Genomic DNA, 16,501 nt, shown 5'->3' with positions numbered 1-16,501 from the left:
AAAATCACAGCAAATTGATTTGGCATTAATGATGATGCAGTTTATTTAACATAGCCATTAATATTAACTCATGATAAATGTGCAATTACAAACTCATAAGTTTAATTTTAGAACTAAGAATTTTAACCTCTTAACAACCGATGACGTACCCTGTACATCGGCGGTTGTTAACAAGCCCTCTTATCGGGCTTGTTTATAGTGCAGATTTTGCAGATGTTGGCACTATGGGGTACATTTAACAATCAGTGTATGCTACAATCTACCCCCGAAGTTTCCAGCTCGCCGGAAACTGAAGTTAAACACCAGAGGTTGTAAGACTGCTGCTCATTAACTTGTACACCACCTTGTCCGCGAATATGCAGGGGGTGGCATTGCACAAGCATTTCATTAGAAATGCTTGTGCAATGTTACATTCCGACAGCGTATGCTGCAGCGAATCATGTCCACCCGGCATTTAATAAATCTACCTCTATATCTGCACGCATCCAGAAGTGAGACATGCAGTACTAGCACAGTTTTGCCACATCCAGCAAAGCTGCGCTAAGAAGCCCCTTAACAACCATGCAATGTACAGGGTACATCGGTCGTTAAGGGGTTAAACCATCCAGACACTTATTTCTAAACAAATACAGTATCTCACAAAAGTGAATACACCCCTCACATTTTTGTAAATATTTTATTATATCTATTCATGTGACAACACTGAAGAAATGACGCTTTGCTACAATGTAAAGTAGTGAGTGTACAGCCTGCACAGTATAACAGTGTAAATTTGCTGTCCCCTCAAAATAACTCAACACACAGCCATTAATGTCTAAACCGTTGGCAACAAAAGTGAGTAAACCCCTAAGTGGAAATGTCCAAATTGGGGCCAAAGTGTCAATATTTTGAGAGGCCACCATTATTTTCCATCACTGCCTTAACCCTCTTGGGCATGGAGTTTACTAGAGCTCCATAGGTTGCCACTGGAGTCCTCTTTCACTCCTCCATGACGACATCACAGAGCTGGTGGATGTTAGAGACTGTGCACTCCCCCACCTTCCATTTGAGGATGCCCCACAGATGCTCAATAGGGAGTTAGGTCTGGAGACATGCTCGGCCAGTCCATCACCTTTACCCTCAGCTTCTTTAGCAAGGCAGTGGTCGCCTTGGAGGTGTGTTTGGGGTTGTTATCATGTTGGAATACTGCCCTGTGGCCCAGTCTCTAAAGGGAGGGGAACATGCTCTGCTTTAGTATGTCACAGTACATGTTGGCATTCATGGTTCCCTCAATTAACTGTAGCTTCCCAGTGCCGGCAGCACTCATACAGGCCCAGACCATGACACTCCCACCACAATGCTTGACTGTAGGCAAGACACACTTGTTTTTGTACTCCTCACCTGGTTGCCGCCACATGCATGACACCATCTGAACCAAAAAAGTTTATCTTGGTCTCATCGGACCACAGGACATGGTTCTAGTAATCCATGTCCTTAGTCTGCTTGTCTTAAGCAAACTGTTTGCGGGCTTTCTTGTGCATCTTTAGAAGAGGCGTTCTTCTGGGACGACAGCCATGCAGACCAATTTGATGCAATGTGCGGCGTATGGTCTGAGCACTGACAGGCTGACCTCCCCACACCTCTTCAACCTCTGCAGCAATGCTGGCAACACTCATACATCTATTTCCCAAAGACAACCTCTGGATATGATGCTGAGCACATGCACTCAACTTCTTTGGTCGACCATGGCGAGGCCTGTTATGAGTGGAACCTATCCTGTGAAACCGCTGTATGGTCTTGCCCACCGTGCTGCAGCTCAGTTTCAGGGTCTTGGCAATCTTCTTATAGCCTATGCCATCTTTATGTAGAGCAACAATTCTTTTTTTCAGATCCTCAGAGAGTTCTTTGTCATGAGTTGCCATGTTGAACTTCCAGTGACCAGTATGAGAGCGTGTGAGAGCGATAACACCAAATTTAACACACCTGCTCCCCATTTACACATGAGAACTTGTAGCACTAACGAGTCACACAACACTGGGGAGGGAAAATGGCTAATTGGGCCCAATTTGGCCATTTCCACTTAAGGGTGTACTCACTTTTGTTGCCAACGGTTTAGACATTAATGGCTGTGTGTTGAGTTATTTTGAGGGGACAGCAAATTTACACTGTTATACAGGCTGTACATTCACTACTTTACATTGTAGCAAAGTGTCATTTCTTCAGTGTTGTCACATGAAAAGATATAATAAAATATTTACAAAAATGTGAGGGGTGTACTCACTTTTGTGAGATATTGTATATTTAATGGGGCATTAAACACCTTGAGATTTTAATATAGAATGTTTAGTTATGCATAGTAAAACTACTTTGACTTGAAATGCCCCCTGCTGACTTCTCAAGGCTAACCCTGCTACTATATATTCTTCCCTAATTGTCTACAGCTAAACAGACAAAAAGAGCAGAAGATTGGCGAAAATCCTTAGTCGCCTACAAATAAAACTTAAGAGTACAAACACATCCAAATTGTGCAACAGACATTCTTTAACAGAAGAAGGCTTCGGGCACAAAGACGAAACAACAATCTCCTGATTAATATTTTTTGTAGAAACCACCTTAGGAAGGAAACCTCACTTAGTACGAAGAACTAAGAGTTCCGAGACTCTTCAAGCAGAATAAATAGCCAGAAGAAATAAAACCTTCCAAAATAACAACTTAATATCTATGGCATGTAAAGGCTCAAATGGAGCTTGCTGCAAAACTCTAAGAACAAGGTTAAGGCTCCAAGGCGGAGCAACAGACTTAAACACAGGCCTGATCCTGACCAAAGCCTGAAAAAAGGATTGTACATCTGGCACATCCGCCAAACGCTTATGCAACAAAACAGACAAAGCCGAAACTTGACCTTTCATAGTACTAACAGATAACCCTTTCTCCAGACCCTCCTGCAGAAAAGACAAAATTCTTGGTATCCTGACCCTACACCAAGAGTAGTCCTTGGATTCACAGCAATAAAGATATTTCCGCCATATCTTATAGTAAATCTTTCGAGTAACAGGCTTACGAGCCTGAATCATAGTTTCAATGACCGACTCAAAAAACCCACGCTTAGACAGAATCAAGTGTTCAATCTCCAAGCAGTCAGCTTCAGAGAAATGAGATTTGGATGAAGGAAAGGACCCTGAAATAGAAGGTCCTTTCTCAGGGGTAGTCTCCATGGAGGCCAAGATGACATGTCCACTAGATCTGCATACCAGATCCTCCGAGGCCAAGCCGGAGCAATTAGAATCACTGATGCTCTCTCCTGCTTAATACAAGCAATGACTCGTGGGGGTAGACCGAAAGGAGGAAACAGGTATGCCATCCTGAAGTTCCAAGGAACTGCCAACGCATCTATCAGGAAGACCTGAGGATCCCTTGACCTTGAACCGTACTTTGGAAGCTTGGCGTTCTGTCGAGACACCATCAGATCCAACTCCGGAACCCCTCAATTGATGGTTAACCTGGAGAACACCTCCGGATGGAGTTCCCACTCCCCAGGATGAAAGGTTTGCCTGTTCAAGAAATCCGCTTCCCAGTTGTCCACTTCTGGGATGTGAATGGCAGATAGACAGCAATTGTGAGCTTCCGCCCACTGAATAATCCATGCCACCTCCTTCATGACTTTGGAACTCCGAGTTCCTTTCTTGGTGGTTGATGTAAGTCACTGAGGTTATGTTGTCTGACTGGAATCTGATGAACTGGGCTAAAGATAGTTAGAGCCAAGCCATCAGAGCATTGTAAATCTCCCGAGTCCAAAGTCCCTGTGCCTTTAAGGAGTCCCAGACTGCTCCCCAGCCAAACAGGCTGGCGTCCGTAGTCACAATCACCTAGGAGGGTCTCCGAAAGCAAGTGCCTTGAGACAGATGCTCCTGAGAGATCCACCACGGGAGAGAGTCTTTCGACACCTGATCTAGAACTATTCTCTGAGACAGATCCCCATAATCTTCATTCCATTGTCTGAGCATGCACAACTGCAGAGCTCTTAGATGAAATCGAGCAAATTAGATAATATCCATGGAAGCCACCATCAGGCCAATTACTTCCATACATTGAGCTACTGACGGTTGAACTGCAGCCTGTAGAGACCGGCAAGAGGAAAGAATCTTTACTCTTCTGACCTCCGTCAGAAAAATCTTCATCAGAACGGAATCTATTATTGTCCCTAGGAAAACTACCCTTGTAGCTGGAACCAGGGAGCTTTTTTGCAAATTTACTTTCCATCAGTGAGAACGAAAAAAAGACAACAGTATCTCCGTGTGAGATTCTGCTTGTGGAAAATATGGCGCTTGAATCAATATGTCGTCCAAATAGGGAGCCAAAGCAATTCCCCAGGATCGGATCACAGCCAAGAGAACCCCCAGAACCTTTGAAAATATTCTGGGAGCTGTGGCAAGGCCAAATGGAAGGGCCACAAACTGGAAATGTTGATCGAGAAAGGCAAACCTCAGAGACTTGTGATGGTCCCTGTGAATGGGAACATGAAGGTACGCATCCTTTAGATCTAAAGGAATAATAGTACGAATAGTCTCCATCTTGAAGCATGGGACTCAGAGAAATTTGTTTAGGCAATTTCAGGTCTAGAATAAGACGGAAAGTTCCCTCTTTCTTGGGAACCACAAATAAGTTTGAAAAAAAAACCTAGACCCTATTCCAGTGATGGAACTGGAACAATTACTCCCAGAGAAGAGATATCCTGAATGCACTTCAAGAACTCATCTTTTTTTATCTGGTCTGCAGATAATCTTGAAAGGTGGAACCTGCCCCTGGGAGGACAAGTCTTAAATTCCAACTTGTAACCCTGGGATACAATCTCGACAGCCCAGGGATCTGGAACATCTCTTATCCAGGCCTGAGAGAACCGAGAAAGTCTGCCCCCTACTTGATCCGAGCCCGGATTGGGGGCAAACCCTTCATGCTGATTTAGAATCAGCTGAGGGCTTTTTAGACTGTTTTCCCTTGCTCCAAGACTGATTTGGATTCCAGGAAGACTTGGCATGGTCCTGCTTAGCTGAAGAAGAGGACGGCTTCCCTCTGAAGTTGGGAAAGGAACGAAAATTACTCTGACGTCCTTTGGGTCTGTTTTTTTTTTATTTTGAGGCAGAAAAGACCCCTTCCTACCGGTTGTATAAGAAATGATCTCCGCTGACCCGGGTCCAAACAGGGTCTTACCTTGGAGGAAACATCTGTTGACCAAGACTTCAGCCATAATGCCCTTCTGGCTAGTACTGCAAAACTAGAAGCCTTAACTCCCAGTCTATGGAGCTGCAGAAGAGCATCCGCAATAAAAGAATTGGCTAGCTTAAGAGCCTTAATCCTATCTTGAATCTTGTCTAAAGGCGTCTCTTCCTGAAGAGATTCAGACAATGTGTCAAACCAATAGGATGCTGCAGTAGTCACCGTGGCAATACATACCACTGGTTGCCATTGGAGACCTAAATGCACATAAATCTTTTTCAAGTAAGCCTCTTAGCCAGAGTAGAAATGGCCCCTTCAACCTTAGGAACCGTAGACCAGGGATCCTTGATAGAAGCCTCAACAGGAAACAACTTCTTAAAAATAGGAGACAGAGTAAAAGCCACTCCTGGCTTCTCCCATTCCTGAGATATAATCTCCCTAGCACGGTCTGGCATAGGAAAAACTTCCATAGATTAAGGAACATCAAAGAAACTATTTAACTTACTAGATTTCTTAGGGGTGACAGCACAAGGAAGATCAGTGTCATCCAAAGTAGCTAAAACCTCCTTTAAAAGTACACAAAGGTGTTCAAGCTTATATCTGAAGGATGCCCCTTCAGTGTCAGAAGAAGGAATTATACTGTCCGAATCTGAAATTTCACCCTCAGAAAGGGACTCACCCTCTTCCTCAGACTTATGAGAAACCTGGGACTCAGAATTTGGAACAGATACCTTACTATCTGAACTCTTGAGTTTCCTCTTACGTTTTCCCTGAATCCTGGGAAATTCGACTAAAGCAGCAGATACCACAGAGGATACCTGCACAGCAATCTCAGCCTTTAAAAACACTCCAGTTAGCGAGTAACCACAGGACACAGTATGTGATGCCATAGAGGCTTGGGACGATATAGGAGATGGCCCTAGTAAAACCTGAACAGCATCCTCCTGAGAGACATTAGGCTCAATATTAAAAAAAATTATCTTTCCCTTGCAATGTCTGCTTGACACATGAGGAACAAAATTGCATGGGAGCTACAAATTGCGCATCTAAGCACAACATACAGGGGTTCAACTGAACTGAATCCTGATCCATGTCAGACATAATGTCTAAGAAAAAACCTCACACAATTATAAAGATTTAAAAAATCAGCAGAGGCTGTGCCTTTAAGCAAGGGCTAAAAATTAAACTAAAATATCACTCAATTATAAAGGTCTCAAAAATCAGCAGAGGCTGTGCCTATAAGCAAGTGCTGAAAAATTAAACCTGAGCACTACAGCTCTGATTAAAAACCTCAAGTACTCCACACCTCAGCTTACTGAGGCGCCTCCTTACCACCGCTGCGTAACTAGATATCCTCCTCTAACTCCATAGACTCTTTGACTGAGAATACGGAGTCCCTGCTGCACGGAACTCCAAGGAAGAAAGCCGATCACGTGATTGGACAGAAGAGAGGCGTGAAAACCTCCCGCAGCGCTGACAACAAGGAGGAGGAGCCGAAAAAAAAACAGAAGAGAACACACGCACGCCATAACCTAAGAAACATGGCAAACATGAGCCTAAAAATAGCTCCTTGTCTCCACAACAGCACACGCACGCTAACACACCTGCAGGGATTAAATAAACACAGCCCGCGATCCGTGTCCGGATTTAATTTAAAGGGCCAGTCCTAAGTTCCTCAGGGTCAAAACAGAGCCCAAACTATTAACCCCCTCATAATCAAGGTTAAAGTCAGTCTCTCACATCACTGTGCCTGCAGACATGCCTTAGTATGACCCTTACAACAGGGTGAACTATGTCCCCAATAAATTAGCAAGGTTTCATGGTTGTTAAACATAAGTGCACAGATCTCCCTACCTGGAAGAAAAGCACTTGTTCTGTTGTCTGGCATGTAGACAGTCCATAGGTATAAAAGTATACCTCTTCCCACAGAGACCTAAGACAAAGGAAATAACAAAATAACTAACTTTGGTATTCCATACTATGGCAGCAATTGTTGGGAAACACAGCAAGCACCTCTTGACAAATTCCCAACTGCTTTAAAGCGACCACAGCTCGACTGCAAAGACTAACGTGGGATACGGTTATATCCCACAACTTGCTAGAAGCAAAATTCAATTTTTCCTCACAGACACCAAAACTTTACTTCCTCTATGCATGAAAGGCAAAGAGAATGACTGGGGGTTGTGGGTAAGGGAGTGATACTTAACCCCTTGAGAGCTAATGACAGCTCTGAACCGTTGCAGAGTTTCCCACTCAGGTGCTAACGACGGCTCAGAGCCGTCGCTAGCACTCTCCCACCTTGAAGGAGATCTGGGGGCTCCCACCAGCTCCTATCCCATCGATCGGGCCTGTATAATGACAGTCATCGCCTGAGGGTTCACGTTTTGCATGGTGACGTCACGCACAATGACGTGATGACGTCACCGCGCAACTTTATTAAAAAAAGACAATGGACAATATAGTATCTGTATCTCAGGCATCTGTGCAGCTACAGACCCCCAAGCCCAGAGGCAGAACTTTTCTTTACTTTCTGCGATGAGATTTTTTTAGTGAAAATGTTTCTGCAGGTCATTTTTAAATAAAACTCAATTTTAAGTTAGACAGCTACACTAAGGCACCAGTTTAATTGCAATGTGTTGGTTAACTGAAGAATAAAGCAATTTTTAATGTTTTATAATATAGTGCAGTAGTTGAAAATTGCATTGCAAATAAGCTGCATACAAAGAAAGACATTTAAAAATGTCTCTTTAATAAATCTTTTTACTTTTCCCTTGGACTAACCTAGAAATGTAGTAATAAAAAGATGCAGTGCTCTTACATTCAGAATAAACAGCTTTGCAGACTGGGAAAGGCTAGGGGCGGATTTGAAAAAATCTCTGAGAGCCCATTAACAAGCAATGTGCTGCTGCTTTGCAGCGCTACTGCATATTTGACTGCTCACTTCAAATAGCACTTTGCCCTGGATGCACTGTGTTAAGGAAAATGTATACAGTGCAGCCAGAGCACAGCTCTGTTTGAAGAGAACTGCCTAATGTGGAGCAGCACTACAAAGTTCAAGCGCTAACAGTTCCTGCATATGTCCTGTTCTTTCTGCAGGCATGCTGCATTTTCTGCGATGACATCTCACATCACTGTATGTTCTGCCTTGGGGCCCCCAAGACCCACCGATGGAAAGATAATTGCCTAACCTTTCCAAAAGATAAAAGTTTTGGGGATCTGAAAAAAAGAAAAAAGTTAAAAACCCTCAAATGTGATTAGCACCCAGGTGGGAAAGTGCTTAGCACTCAAAGGGTTAAAGGGACAGTCAAGTCCAAAAAAAACTTTCATGATTCAGATAGGGCATGTAATTTTAAACATCTTTCAAATTTACTTTTATCACCAATTTTTCTTTGTTCTCTTGGTATTCTTAGTTGAAAGCTAAACCTAGGAGGTTCATATGCTAATTTCTTAGACCTCGAAGGCCGCCTCGAATCTAAATGCATTTTGATAGTTTTTCACCACTAGAGGGCATTAGTTCATGTGTTTCATATAGATAAAATTGAGCTCATGCACGTGCATTTACCATGGAAACAGCTCTGATTGGCTAAACTGCAAGTCTGTCAAAAGAACTGAAATAAGGGGCAGTCTGCTGAGGCTTAGATACAAGGTAATTACAGAGGTTAAAACATGTATAATTATAACTGTGTTGGTTATTCAAAACTGGGGAATTGGTAATTAAGGGATTATCTATCTTTTTAAACAACAAAAATTCTGGTGTTAATGGGACACCCAATCAAAATTAAACTTTCATTATTCAGATAGAGCATGCCATTTTAAACAACTTTCCAATTTACTTCCATTAACAAAATGTGCACAGTATTTTTATAGTTAAACTTTTTGAGTCACCAGCTCCTACTGAGCATGTGCAAGAATAAGTGTGTATGCATTTGTGAATGGCTGATGGCTGCCACATGGTACATGTATGCATTTGTGATTGGCTGATGGCTGTCACATGGTACAGGGGGAGTGGAAAAAGACATAACTTTTAAAATTGTCAGAAAAAAAAATCTACTTCTCTTTTGAAGTTCAAACTAAGTGCTATTGCATTATCTTGTTATCTTGCATTTGTTGATTATGCAAATCTACTGTGTTGACTGGTCCTTTAACTGTCCTTTTAACAGTTTTACTGTGGTGCTCTTTGCCTCCTCCTGCTGGTCAGGAGTGATATTCCCAACAGTAATTAAGATGAACCCGTGGACTCACCATATCTTACAAAGAAAACAAAATAAAGCTGATCCTAATGAAACATAAATCACCAACTGAGAATGAACACAGCCTAACAGTTTGTGTTATATCCTAGAGTCCACTCAGAGTGCATTTTCCTTTATTTTTATCGGTTCATTTCACAGAAGAGAATTCTTCTGAAGTATATTAGTCTGATCTGATCCAGGAGAACTATCCAGAGAAAAGCAGCCAACCCCAGACATGCAAGTGTGTGCCAGACAGGTCTTGTCTGAGAGGTGCACCTGAATCCCTTCAGGCGTATGACAGAACACTAAAGAAATGCCTGATCTATGCAAATCTAAAAGATTTTATTTTGTTTAGTTTAATAACCCAAAGAAATGTCACTACTAATATGTGATACCTGTAAAACATGGTAACAATACATATAGCTCTATTTTAAGTTAAAGGGATACTGAACCCAAATGTTTTCTTTTATGATTCAGATAGAGCATGCAATTTTAAGCAACTTTCTAATTTACTCATATTATTTTTCTTCATTCTCTTGGTATCTTTATTTGAAAAGGCAGTAATGTAAACGTATGAGATGGCCCATCTCTGGTTCAGCACATTAATATTATAGAGGCAGTGTGGCATCACCTGGACAGAGAAAAAAATAAAAGACAAACTAAATCTAAAGATCTCTGGGAAGTGCTGAAAGAAGCCTGGTATAATATACCAGACGATTACTTTAGAAAACTTCAGGACAGTCTCCCCAAAAGAGTTCAAGATGCACTTGGTGCCAAGGGAGGTCACACTAAATACTGAATTTTGCCTGAAGAAGCCATTTTGTTCTGAAAATGTTTTTTTTTTATATATATATATTTTGTGTACATATTTCCTGCATTTTCTGTTTGTATCTTAATAAATATAAATATAGATGGTCATTACACTCTCTGATTGGAAAAACCTCACAAGTAGACACTTGCAGCTAGAACGCTTCAGATATTTAAGGGAGGACAAAATTGAGATACACGAATACATGCTAGAAATCTGGAAACACGTGTGTTCTTAAAACACTAAAGCAACATAGCTCATCCATCGATCTGAAGCCCATACCCTGGCGGCAAACATACCTATTCCTCCCCCCTCTTCTCCCCCCCCCCCCCTTTTTTTTTTTCTCTCTCTCTCCTTCTCCCTCCCCCCTCCCTCCTTTCTCTTCTCTTTCTTCCTCTTTCTCATGTCTTACTCTTACACACAACTGACTGTTATGCGCTAAGGATTTGGCGCATAGCAGGATATGAGCATAAGGAAAGGTGTGAGTTAAAACACCATTCACTAAAGATAAGCAATTTATTTTCAACCATATTTGTTATTGAGAATGTTAAGATATTGATATTTGTCTTTCACTATGTAACTGCATTCTCATTTTATATTTCTGTACTGTTATTTTGGAACTTGAATAAAGCTTTGAAACTTAAAAAAAAATATATAGATGGTCATTAAAACTTTGCTAAAACAACAAATCTAATGGTGGCCTAAGACTTTTGTAGCCACCAATCAGCAAGCGCTACCCAGGTTCTGAACCAAAAAAAGGTCCGGCTCGTAAGCTTACATTCCTGCTTTTTCAAATGAAGAAAAAATTATATTAGGAATAAATTAGAAAGTTGCTTAAAATTTCATGCTCTATCTGAATTATGAAAGAAAAAAATTGGGTTCAGTATCCCTTTAACTGCTTAATGTTAAACTATGGTAAAATTTCAGTTGATTGTTATGTTGAATTGGATAAACGAATGTCTTTGAATGTGGTATTTTTGCAGGGAGCTCATGACTGGGAATTCTGGAAATGTAAAGTAAATTGGTTGAGTATTTTATAAGTTATTAAAGGGACGGTAAAGTCAAAATTAAATTTAAAGGGACAGTCTACTTGATAACTGTTATAATCCCTTTATTACCCAGTCCCCAATTTTGTATAACCAACACTGCAGATGGCTGCTTATCTCAGTGCTTTTTACAATTATGCATTTTAGCCAATCAGTGCTGGTTCTTGCATAACCATTATCATACTCCTTGGGAGTGAGCAAAATGTTATTTATATGGCACACATGAACTAGCACTGTCAATCTGTTGTGCAAGATTTAAAACTCACTGAAATAAGGGGTCTGGGCAAGAGGCAAATAAGGGGTCTGGGCAAGTCTAGCAAGAGGCAAACTTAGAGGTTAAAAAAGAATATATAACAATGTTGGTTATGCGCTCTTTAATAAAGTTTCTACATAAATTTAACAAAATGAAATCTCAGTTATCGTCTTACTGCTGAGAAACTGACTTGTACTTTACACACTGAATTTCAGACTAATAGAAAAGGGATAAAGAATAAAGGGAATAACACAGCTCCAACTGAGCATTTCAGTAGCAATATCTGAATAGAAAAACAAGTTTGATGCATGGGCCTGGAAAAATAAAGAACCAGGTTAATCTGTGATTACTCAGTAAGTACAGGTTCTTAGTGTTCAAGGAATTCTGACTAAGAACACTGGAAATGTTTACACATATTGATGCCTATAAAGTTACAGGGAAATTAATAAATGCTTATATTTGGCATGTTACCCTTAAAGGGACATAAAAGTGTAAAAAACGCTCTAATGTATTAGAGTATTTTATTATTGCACTATGGCTTGCATATAATTATGTGTTTAACCCCTGCAAACACACACAATTTCTGCTCCAGAACAGCAATGCAATACTGAGACCAAGCTGAACACTTCTGCTAATCCTGAGACAAAAGGCATATTTGTTTATCCACGAATCACTATCTAGCTCCAGGTAGTGCTTTGCTGATTCTGAGCCTACCTAGGTATGCTTTCCAACAAAAGATACAAAAGGAAAAAAGCAAATATGAAAAAACTACTCAAAGCTTCTCGAAAAACTAGTATATGCACGCCTATCCCATTTCCTTACATTAAACTCCCTCTTTGACCCACTGCAATCTGGATTTCGTCCCCATCACTCCACAGAGACAGCAATTGTTAAGGTTACCAACAACCTACTTACAGCAAAATCAAAAGGCCACTTCTCTCTGCTTATCCTCCTTGATCTGTCTGCAGCCTTTGATACTGTTTACCGCCCTCTTTTGCTCCAAACCCTCCAATCCTTCGGCATCTGTGACACAGCCCTCTCGTGGCTCTCTTCCTACCTATCAAACCGTACCTTTAGTATAGCCTTCTCTGGGGCCTCCTCTGCCCCGTCACCACTTTCTGTCGGAGTACTGCAAGGCTCTGTCCTCGGTACCCCTTCTCTTCTCAATCTACACGTCATCACTAGGTTCCCTAATAAAGTCCCACGGTGTCCAATATCATTTGTATGCCGATGACACCCAAATCTACTTCTCTGCACCAGACCTATCTCTTTACTTGCCCATGTCACTAACTGTCTTTCTCACATCTCTTCCTGGATGTCCTTTCACTACCTCAAGCTAAATCTCTCCAAAACTGAGCTCCTTATTTTCCCCCATTCTTCCAAAATCTCCACCCCCAATCTCTCTATAACTGTCGACAACTCCATCATTAGCCCTACCCCGCATGCCCGATGTCTCGGGGTCACATTTGACTCAGATCTTTCTTTCACTCCTAACATTAAGTCCTTGGCTAAAGCCTGCCGCTCCACCTTAAAAACATCTCTAAAATTAGACACTTCCTTACACAAGACACAACTAAGATTTTAATCCACTCTATCATCCTTTCCCACCTCGATTACTGCAACTCTGTCCTCTCTGGTCTCCCCACCTGCCACCTAGCTCCTTTACAATCCATAATGAATGCCTCTGCCAGGCTCATCTTCCTTACATGTCGCTCTTCATCTGCTGCACCTCTCTGACAATCCCTTCACTGGCTTCCTCTTGCCTCTAGGATCAAACACAAATTTCTCACTCTGACATACAAAGCCTTCAACTGCACTGCTCCCCCCTATATCTCAGACCTTGTCTCCAGATACTCTCCCTCCCGTCCCATTCGCTCTGCTCACGACCTCCTACTCTCCTCCTCTTGTTACCTCATCACACTCCCGTTTACAGGACTTCTCCAGACTGGCTCCCATCTTGTGGAACAATCTGCCTCGCTCCACAAGACTCTCCCCTAGTTTTGAAATCTTCAATCGCTCCCTAAAGACTCTACTGTTCAGGGATGCATACAACCTACACTAACCTTTCTTTATACCAGTTCCTCTCCTCCATTGCTATCCCCTGAATCCCCTTAGCATGTAAGTCTAAGAGTCCAGCTGTTTGTAGATCACCTTCTTAAGGGCTGACTACAACAGTGCAACTCTTGGCAGGGCGCTCTACCCATTTGATCCATATAATTGTTTTGTTGTACTCCGCATTTGTTTATAGCACTGCAGAATCTGTTGGCGCTCTACAAATAACCGATAATAATAATAAAATAATAGGAGTAAATTGAAAAGTATCTTAAAATTGCACGCTCTAGCTAAATAATGAAAGTTTCATTTTGACTTATCCATTAATATTGTATTAAATATTGTAAACAAAATGTGGTGTGTTGTTTTAGTTATTTTGTTTCAGTGCTGGTATACCTAAAATAATAGACACAAAAATCCACTCTAGAACGTTCTAGTTCAGGCATGAATCATACATAAGGCCCAAAGCAGAAGTGTTCCATACTTTTATATGCACTGAATATTGTCCATACCTGACTAAAGCCTAGTTTCCATTAAGGTGGTAAGTTTGGAAACTGGTAGTAACTTAAAAAGTCTCTATAGTCTTCAATGTTTTTACCAGCAGTTTCTAAACTTTACCACCTCATACAGTTGTATGCAAAAGTTTAGGCACTCCTGACAATTTCCATGATTTTCATTTATAAATAATTGGGTGTTTGGATCAGCAATTTCATTTTGATCTATCAAATAACTCAAGGACACAGTAATAATTCAGTAGTGAAATGAGGTTTATTGGATTAACAGAAAATGTGCAATATGCATCAAAACGAAATTAGACAGGTGCATAAATTTGGGCACCCTTTTCATTTTGTTGATTTGAATACCTGTAACTACCTAGCACAGTTGGTTTGGTGAGCCCATTAAGCCTTGAACTTCATAGACAGGTGCATCCAATCATGAGAAAAGGAATTTAAGGTGGCCAATTGCAAGTTGTTGTTCTCTTTGGCCTCAAAACAAGTCTCAATGACCTGAAAACAAAGATTGTTCAACATTATGGTTTATGGGAAGGCCACAAAAAGCTATCGCAGAGATTTAACCCCTTAATTACCACAATGTACCCTGTATGTCACTGGACGTTAAGGGTTTTTTCAGGACATAATAGCACAAGTCTAGCAAAAACACGCTATTAATGCCCTCCCTCCAGCAGGCTTTGTGGAATAGAGCAGTGTCAACGCTGGTGGCAAGACCGCGCTTTAAAACAATCAAGTCCCAAAAAAAGGCCAGTGACAAACAGGGTACGTCGCTGGTCCTTAAGGGGTTAAGCTGTCAGTGTCCACTCTGAGGAACATAGTGAGTAAATGGAAGACCACAGGCACAGTTCTTGTTAAGGCCAGAAGTGGCAGGCCAAGTAAAATATCGGATAGGCAAAGGCAAAGGATGGTGAGAACGGTCAAAAACAGCCCACAGACCACCTCCAAAGACCTACAACATCATCTTGCTGCAGATAGTGTAACTGTGCATGTTCAACAATTCAGCACACTTTGCACAAAGAGAATCTGTATGGGAGAGTGATGCGGAAGAAGCCTTTTTTTTCACACACGCCACAAACAGAGTCGCTTGAGGTATGCAAACGCACGTTTGGACAAGCCAGCTTCATTTTGAAAGAAGGTACTGTGGACTGATGAAACAAAGATTGAGTTATTTGGTCATAACAAGGGGCGTTATGCATGACGGCAAAAGAACACAGCGTTCCAAGACAAACACTTGCTAGCCACAGTAAAATTTGGTGGATGTTCCATCATGCTGTGGGGCTGTGTGGCCAGTGCCGGTACTGGGAATCTTGTTAAAGTTGAGGGTCGCATGGATTCCACTCAAAATAAACAGATACTTGAAAATAATGTTGAGGAAAGATGAAGTTACGCCGGGGGTGGGTATTTCAACAAGACAACGACCAAAAACAATGCTCAAAATCTACTCTGGCATTTATGCAGAGGAACAAGTACAATGTTCTGGAATGGCCATCCCAGTCTCCAGACCTGAATATTATTGAAAATCTGTGGGGTGATTTGAAGCGGGTTGTCCATGCTCGGCAACCATCAAACCTAACTGAACTGGAGATGTTTTGCAAGGAGGAATTGTCCAAAATAACTTCATCCAGAATCCAGACACTCATTACAGACTATAGGAAGTGTCTAGAGGCTGTTATTTCTGCTAAAGGAGGCTCTACTAAATATTGATGCGATATTTCTGTTGGGGTGCCCAAATTTATGCATCTGTCTAAAATTTATGCATCTGTCTAATTTCGTTTTGATGCATATTGCACATTTTCTGTTAATCCAATAAACCTCAATTCACTACTGAAATATTACTGTATCCTTCAGTTATTTGATAGATCAAAATGAAATTGCTGATCCAAACACCCAATTATTTATAAATGAAAATCATGGAAATTGTCAGGGGTGCCTAAACTTTTGCATTTGATTGTATATATGTGTGTATATATATATATATATATATATATATATATATATATATATATATATATATATATACACACACACAATTATTACACAGTAATCTTGCAAAAAAAACAACAAAATAAAACAAGAAGACTCAGATCCTCTGGACAATTGTAAGACATTACAAAATCAATATTTAACCAATTGATGGAGTTAATCTTGAATGAAAATGCACAATCCTACCCCACTTGAAAGTTTCTCAATTTGCCTTCAGGCCCTGATTGTTAATCCTAAAATATTTTAAATTCCTTAAAGTGAATGTAAATTTTTTATGTAATGAAAGTATAATTAGCTAGGTAATCATTATATTAACCAAACCGCCACTTTATTTTTCTCATAAAATGTCTAATAAATATTTATAATACATTTCTAAATAATGCTCGTTGTATATACCTGCTTCTCCCACTCTCAACTTCCTTATT

General features: G+C 40.9%; 1 protein-coding gene across 1 annotated transcript in view; it reads right to left on the bottom strand.

Moving 5' to 3' along the window:
- The window catches only part of MOB3B (MOB kinase activator 3B), a 241,058-nt gene that overhangs the window by 52,037 nt on the left and 172,520 nt on the right, over positions 1–16,501 (bottom strand). The gene's annotated exons all lie outside the window — the stretch shown is intronic.

This window comes from Bombina bombina, chromosome 2 (genome assembly GCF_027579735.1).
Source record: "Bombina bombina isolate aBomBom1 chromosome 2, aBomBom1.pri, whole genome shotgun sequence".
NCBI lineage: Eukaryota > Metazoa > Chordata > Amphibia > Anura > Bombinatoridae > Bombina > Bombina bombina.
This window is presented reverse-complemented; position numbering and strand designations above follow the sequence as displayed.